General features: G+C 36.1%; 1 long non-coding RNA gene across 1 annotated transcript; it reads left to right on the top strand.

Moving 5' to 3' along the window:
- The first annotated feature begins 2,429 nt into the window (after positions 1-2,429).
- LOC122362306 lies at positions 2,430-4,703 on the top strand. Its single transcript, XR_006253091.1, has 4 exons — positions 2,430-3,856; positions 4,004-4,133; positions 4,255-4,404; positions 4,563-4,703. It is a non-coding gene; the product is annotated as an uncharacterized LOC122362306 (long non-coding RNA).
- Positions 4,704-7,599: the final 2,896 nt, after the last annotated feature.

Genomic DNA, 7,599 nt, shown 5'->3' with positions numbered 1-7,599 from the left:
TGAATGAAAAAAGGCTGTTGTTCAAGTAAATTCAGAGGAAACTATGCATCACTAGAATTCATCTGGATAACATCATAGAGAGGGGTAACGTCTAGTGTTGTCTTATTGGATTGACATGTTCATGTTAGGAGAGACTTTTCTGTCTCTGATTTAATCATATTTTCTCAAAATTAGTCACATCTTAATAAGAAATTGATATATATTAGGTCTACTTTAAGACTTAAACAGAAATAATAGACGTTAAAAAATATTATTTTGTTTCTTATTGGTATATGCTTTCAATTTGTATCATGTCCTCAGTGCAAACAACTTCCATTAGAAATATAAAGCAAGAAATTATAAAAAGAAAATATTACTGTTTTTGCTTCTTTGACTTCTTTTCAAAACATTAAAACGTTACATTTTGAGCAGTAGTGTGCAGAATCATTAAGTGTCTTGTAGAGAACCCGAGCTTAGAGGAAAAAAAACAACTAGAGCGAGCAAGAAAGTCTAAAAATATTACAATTAAATTAATTTATTAACTAACTTGCTCATTACTATAGTTTCTAGTATAGGAAATAAGGTATGTTAGACATCGCCACAGTAATCTTGGGTAAGACTAAAGCTTTTGTACGTGAAATGGAGAAGAGGTTACTGATTTTAGTCATTTAGATTTAGTTGGATTTGGTGATCCTGCTGTGTCCAAAAAAAAGCTTGTAAAATATTTTTATTAGTTTGATAGTCAACGTATGACATCATGAGCCAGGATTAGAGGCAGTAGGGTAAACATTTATTTGTAGTGCTCCCTGAAAATAAAAAAGTCTATGTCAAGGGATGCTATGTAACCAGGAGCTCTCTTGATGAAGAAAGAATGTGAAACAACCTTAGAAGAGAACAGCTGTTTTTTGAACTTTTCGATGTTTGTGATTGAGCTGCTTCGTTGTCGAGATAGAGGTAGGTTTGAACAAAAATTATACTGGGATCATTGTCATTTTTTGCTAAGTAGCATTTGGTAATATTTATCTAATATGTTATCTGTATTGTTAGTCTGTTTTGAGTTGCTTATTTATGTGTAGTTTGTTTTTCTTCGTCTTGATAGTCCTGATAGTTTTCATGTTTATCTGCTGTTAAAACGCAAGTATGCTGAAAACTGAACTGTACTGTTAAAATGTGTTATAAATTGGTTTCTGTTAATGCGATCAGTGATTCCTTAATTGGAAATTAACAGAGCGTGTCTGAAGGGTTGCTGCCAGAGTCAGTTCAAAGGTCACATGCGCAAGATTTATTAAGCATTGGGAACACAAACGGAATGATGTTTATTATATCTGTTCACTTTTATTAGTTTGCTCAGTCAGGTTTTCAAATAATGTATACATTTGGCAACAAAAAGTCAAAATTGATAACAGATAATAATAGTGCCTGCATTGCTGACGCAGTGGGAAACACTGAAAATGATTGTCTAAAGCCCATATACAATTGCACTTATTGATTGGCTGATGGCACGAAGGCTGGATGACCTCAACCCCCGCCGGCACCAAAACACACCGGCAGTCGTGGAGGCTCATGCCATTGACCACAACGGTTCACATATACCTTCAAAGCCCTGACAGGGCAGAGCAAGTGAAGTTCATTGTCTTCACCCGAAGAAGGTGGAGAAATCACCTGTGAGCGAAAAGACACAGACAGAACTTTAGGACACACCCACGTCTAGGCCTCAAAAATGCCTAGGGCAAACTTGATGCAGGATTCACCTATAGAAAGTACCTGCAAATCTCCTACATGGTTAGAGAGACCAGCGCTTTCAGGGTGACAGAAAGGACCCAAGAGGGTAAAACTGTGGGAGGACAAACTGACCTTAAGCCCTTGCCACCATTCATAAAGGAGGAAACCTGAGGGAACATCATCCAAGTTAATTGGGATCCACTGTGTGATTCAAGCACCAGGACTCAAAAAACCCTCCACTTGGAAGAATAGAGTCTCGTAGTGAAAAGCGCCCTAGCACCGCTGATGATCTCCCAGACCCCATCATCCAAGAGGCCAGCCGCTAAAGACAGACCCTGATCGACCACACCCACAACTTTCTGATCTGTGGACATGGGTGCAAAATCTTTAACTGGAGCTGACACAACAGGTCCTTCCTGACTGGAATCTCCCAAAGTTTGCCCTCCAGAAGGGGGACTTCTCATGCAACTCCAGGCTGGGCGTAGAACCGCCGCAAGAAAATACAACCGGAGAATCCATGCCAGGCGAGAGAGGAAAAGAAAGCGGCAACCGCTCATCCTCTATAGCTTCGGACTCAACATTTGAATTCCAGGCAGCAGCTTCGTGGAGGGATAATGGCATGAGCACGGATTGAGGTCAACCACGTACAATGTAAAGCGGAACTTCACGCCATCAGCCAATCCATTGGCATGATTCTATACGGGTTTCAAACAAACGTCACACCAAGGCTGTTTCCCACTGCCTCCGTTGCAAGTAAACCTGTGAAAAAGAACATGAAATTTATTGCACTGAAGTGGTGAGAGAGGAAGAGAATGAAATCATTTTTTTCCACAAGAGAGTTGTTTTTACAGTACAAAAAAGAGACACAAGAGCTGACGCAAACAACTGCGTATAAATAGAGAAACCTTTTCTTTTTCATATGACAGTGCAGGAAGTCAGAGGTAGCTGGGAATGCTAATGGATTTGAGCTAGCTCTTGATGTCCTCGGGCGTGGTGCAGAGATGTTTGTGACATCTCTAACAAGTCTTTCCAGAATTTCTAATTTTATAACTTCATACATGGGGCACTTTCAGATGTACAACTTTGTAGGATGTTTTCATTCACTTAAGAGCTGTGTTACACACTGGATGATAGCATTATTTCTGTGGAAACAACGAAAGTTCAGTCAGTTTATAGCCCCTTTCACTCAAACAATATTTACAGTTAAATTAATGGTAAATTACAGTTTACACTGTTTCGTAACTAGGATCTTTTTAAAAACACGTTCTGGCAATTTTCCAGTATTGCAAGTTGTAGTATTGCCAGTAAATTATATTGTGTAAATAAAGCATAAGATAAAAGTACATGCAAGGGCAGGACACGCTGACGTAAGAAGCCTCTGTTGGACATAAAGCCCAGTCGTAACACAGTTTTTCTCTCGACAGACATCTGACTGTTTTAATATGTGAAGAGTAACCTATACGTTCGTACTGTAATAAAACTGTGGGGGTGGTGGTTGGGTACGTGCGTAGTCACTATCCAAACTGGATTGATGCTTTATTTATTCTACATTGTGCGCACATAGGAAGTAATTTGGCAAATTTGTCTTCTACATCTTAATGAATCCAAAGATCTGAGGAAAGGTAGACAAAGAAAAATGAATTAGTTCTAAAAGCATAAAACATATAATGTCATCTCAATGTTATCTAAACGTTATTTTCGTTTCGGAATTCTGAGTCATCTGTGTGAATATATCCATTAAAACAACGTTGTATACCGTACAAACTGAAAAAATGGGCATAAAGGGTCTAATACATAAATAGCATAAAGGTACTTGTTGCATGTGTGTTGTGTTTTATGTTGTGCATGGTCTTCCTGATTTTCCTTATTTGGTCATCTTTCTGTTCTAGTCTAGTTTGATTAGTTAATTCGTCCCCATGTGTGCATTCACCTGTTTCAGTTCTCCCTAATTGTGTCTGTGTATATTTAAGTCATGTCTGCCCCATTGAGTTTGGCCGTCTTTGATGTGATTAATGTGAGATGTGTTGATGCTTGTATTTTGGAGAATGGAAAGAATCCTGTTTGTAACACCACGTCGGGAGTCTTTCTACAACCACCGCATGTTTTCAAATACCGTAATTACAAGCTGTTTAATGGAGACAGCCCTGCAGTCATTGTTAGTGCAACTATCTAGTGGCTGTATATAAAGCTTCTGAGCCCACAGTTTTCTTCAGTTTGTACATGTATACGTTATTGCCTGAATTATTTTTTCAGGTGAATACTGTAATATAATACTAAAAGTTGTTGTGGTTTGTAAATGCAGCAAATAAAGATGTCGCTGTCGGCCGCTTCAAAATGCAACCATGAAAATGGGAGAAACTGCTTCTCTAGAAATCACCAAGCTGACTAGTTCCTGGAATTAAGTTTTCATCTACCTGGATATTTTGTGGATGGTGACATGATTTTGATAATGAAGGAAAAGCAAAAAAATTTACATCATCAATTAGTTTAAAATAATAATCAGTTTTGAAATTTTATATGATTGATAAATTGTATTTTTGTCTATTTATAAAGAACTGCATGCAACATGGTTGTCTGTGAGGAGGAGGAGGATGTTCACACACATAAAGCAGGTTCTCCAGGACCCAGCTGTGTGTCTGTGAAGAGTGATATGTCTTTACCTAAGCCACCAGATCTCAACGGTGAAGTCGCTCCTGACTCTGAGTAAGTAAATATAATGAAACATAAGGGAGTTGACGGTAAAGTTATTTTTAGAAAGCTAGAAGTACACTGCCTCATTGATGCTTGAAAAAGAGCTCAGACTTTGGTGTGCATAAGATTCAAATGTTTTTCTATTTTAATGTTTTTTTTTTCTTCTACAGACTTTCAGGACTGATTGCTACTGATTACTGATCCTTAGATCGCCACGTGCAAATTTTATAATAATGGATTTATATAATCATCTGACAATCATTAGTTAATCATGATTTATTATTAGATCATTTTTAAATATTTACTTTTTTATCATTTGATTATCTTCATCATTTATCGTATTTTTTATTAATTATTTTATTCATTCATAATGTTTCTATATTTTGTATTTCTTATTAATTTTTCCTTGCTTGTGTATTTTCATTGTCGTTCGATCGTTCAATAAACTCTTTTTTTTTTCTCTAGTTTTTCTCTGTAAATGTCTTGATTGACATAAAACTGTTACACACTCCTTTTGGGCACCAGTTATTTTGTTACTGGACTAACTGATGTTTTCTGATGGGATCTGGAGTCTGGGGCTGGACTCTTGCATGAGACCCGATCTGTTTGATTTCATTAATCACAGCGCTGTTACATAATAAAAATTATGTTTGTATTCTCAAATGTTTATTATAAATATGAAAAGGTGTCACATATGAATTGCTGCTTTTTTTTATTTAACATGTAGCAGTGTGTGAATCTAGTGCAGTGTTCTCATCTCGCCACAAGGGGTCTCTGTTTCCATACATTGCAATGGATCCTAACATGCCACACACTTCGATATTAATCATATTTACACTTATCTAATGCATGTTAAGTCACTGTTAAGTAACTTCAGGGGGTCTGTTGGTGTTTGCTATAATAACCCCTACAAATATTCATCATATACACTTTGAAAGAGACGAGTGATTGTTCTACATGATTTTTGTGAAAGATGTTTTGGAGGGATGATAATTTCAGAATCATGTTTTTTATTATTATTATTATTATTAATAACCATTGCTATAAAGCTGATAAATCTGTCCAGGGGTCTTCAATGTAGAATAATTTGTGAAAATGTAACTATTAGCCTATACTAAATGGTATAGAATCGACTTCTTCATGGCTAGTGTTTGCGTTTCATTTCATTCTGCAACCCACTTGTTCTACTATGGAAGCCCATTTCCACTACTGAATAAAAACAAAAAAGGTTATTTCGACTTTTTATCTTGAACTGCGAGGTAAAAACTCGCAATCGCGAGTTATAAAAGTCAGAATTGCTAGATATAAACTAACTATGGGATTTATAAAATCAGATTTGTGAGATAAGTCAATACAAGCGTGACCCAGACTCGCAATTTTAACTTATTTTCTCAGAACTGTGAGATATAAAGTCGCAGTTTTGAGAACATATCATGTCTTTTTTTTTCGATGGCGGGTTTATATCTCTAAAAGTGTGACTTTATATCACGAGCACGAGATATAACGAGTCAGAAGTTTGAAATATAATTAACAGTTGCAAAATATAAAGATTTATTCAATCTATTTACTCATATGTCACAATTCTGACTTTATAACACACAATTGCGATCATTCAGCCGATCTCCGGGTCTGGCGATAGCCCTTTTAGCATAGCTTAGCATAGATCATCGAATCCAATTAGACCAGTAGCATGACGAAAGAGTTTCGATATTTTTCCTATTTAAAACCTTCAGTAGTTATATCATGTGCTATAACCGGCGGAAAATGAAAAGGTTTTCTAGGCCTATATGATTAGGAACTGTGCTCTCATTCCAGCGTAATAATCAAGGACGTTTGCAAGCCAGACCCTCTTACTTGCACGGGGAGTGTTTTCCACAGGCCCTGCACCTCCTGCTGCCACGGCTTTTCATTTTCTGTCTGTCTTGCTACACAACTACAGAAGAGTCAAGTGTAATAGGAAAAGCATTTTTGAACATGATGCCTCTGGTCTAATCAGAGACGCTGATCTATGCTAAGCTATGCTAAAAGTGCTATTGCCAGATCATCTAATGGATTCGAAAAGGGTAAAACTCCACTTATTAACTCTGGGTGAGTTTTAGAACGAGCGTTCCTTTAAATCTGAATGTACAACGTCTCCGTGAATGTCTCTCAGAAGAAAGAGTCCAGTCTTAATCGTCGAAACGAATCCCAAGCAGATTCATTTTGGCATCAGCATGAAAAATGAGCATATTCCATGCCCACTTGTTGGTCTTTCATTCATGCTTTGCTGCTAGGTGCCGCTTATGGAGTGTTAAAAGCTATCAAACATGGCTTTAAATGAAATCGACCAATCACCGGAGGGGCTATTTAAAAAATAAAAATCTGAGAAAGAATCTTTTGACAGTCTTTGAACAAATAAGGCAAAAACAAATGCATATTTTTTTTTATATATATATATATATATATATATATATATATATATATATATATATAGTGACCTTGCATGCATATCAACTGTTATTTGGGACTCACAAAACCAACAAAAATTAATTTAAAATGCACTGATATTTCATTCTGAAATTATGAATTTTACAGTTTTTACCAAATACCCAAAGTGGTTTAGCTGTGTCCTTTTTAAATTAATGAAACATTTTTTTTAACTACAGATCTCCAAACTTCATGTGGCTGTCAGATTAGCTGAAGAACAGTGCACAGAGAACTTCATGGGACATGTGAGCTCATACTTTTGAGGATACAGTTAATTTCAAGGTCAAATGAGTGTGTAAATCAAATGCAGTGAGTTAATCTCACCAGTGGGGGGCTCTGTCATCTGCTTATTGCAACAGATTGAGACAGTTCAATATTCTTATTAGGTTTTTATTTATAACTTATTTTTTCAAAAACGTATTGATAATGATTCAGCTCTATATCTATGCTAATCCTTTTAGACAGAATGAATGTAAAAGCACAGAGGATGTCTGAGGTGTTCTAAATATATCTCAAATATCCCACAGAGGTATTTTATTTTTTACAGTCCTAGTATATAGGCCATGTGCCTGAATTTCTTTAAAACGTGATATTGATGTTTTCTCATTGCAAACTTTAAGATCAATTTTATAACATCTTTCTTTTTGAAGATGTTTTCATAATTGAAGGGTAATGTGGATAATCTTGCAATACGTACTATTTAGAAACAACATGGTATAAAATAAAAATAACTGAAATTTT

Source organism: Puntigrus tetrazona, chromosome 17, assembly GCF_018831695.1.
Source record: "Puntigrus tetrazona isolate hp1 chromosome 17, ASM1883169v1, whole genome shotgun sequence".
Taxonomy (NCBI): domain Eukaryota; kingdom Metazoa; phylum Chordata; class Actinopteri; order Cypriniformes; family Cyprinidae; genus Puntigrus; species Puntigrus tetrazona.
The sequence above is the reverse complement of the archived record's forward strand: the minus strand, read 5'-3'. Positions and strand labels throughout refer to the sequence as shown.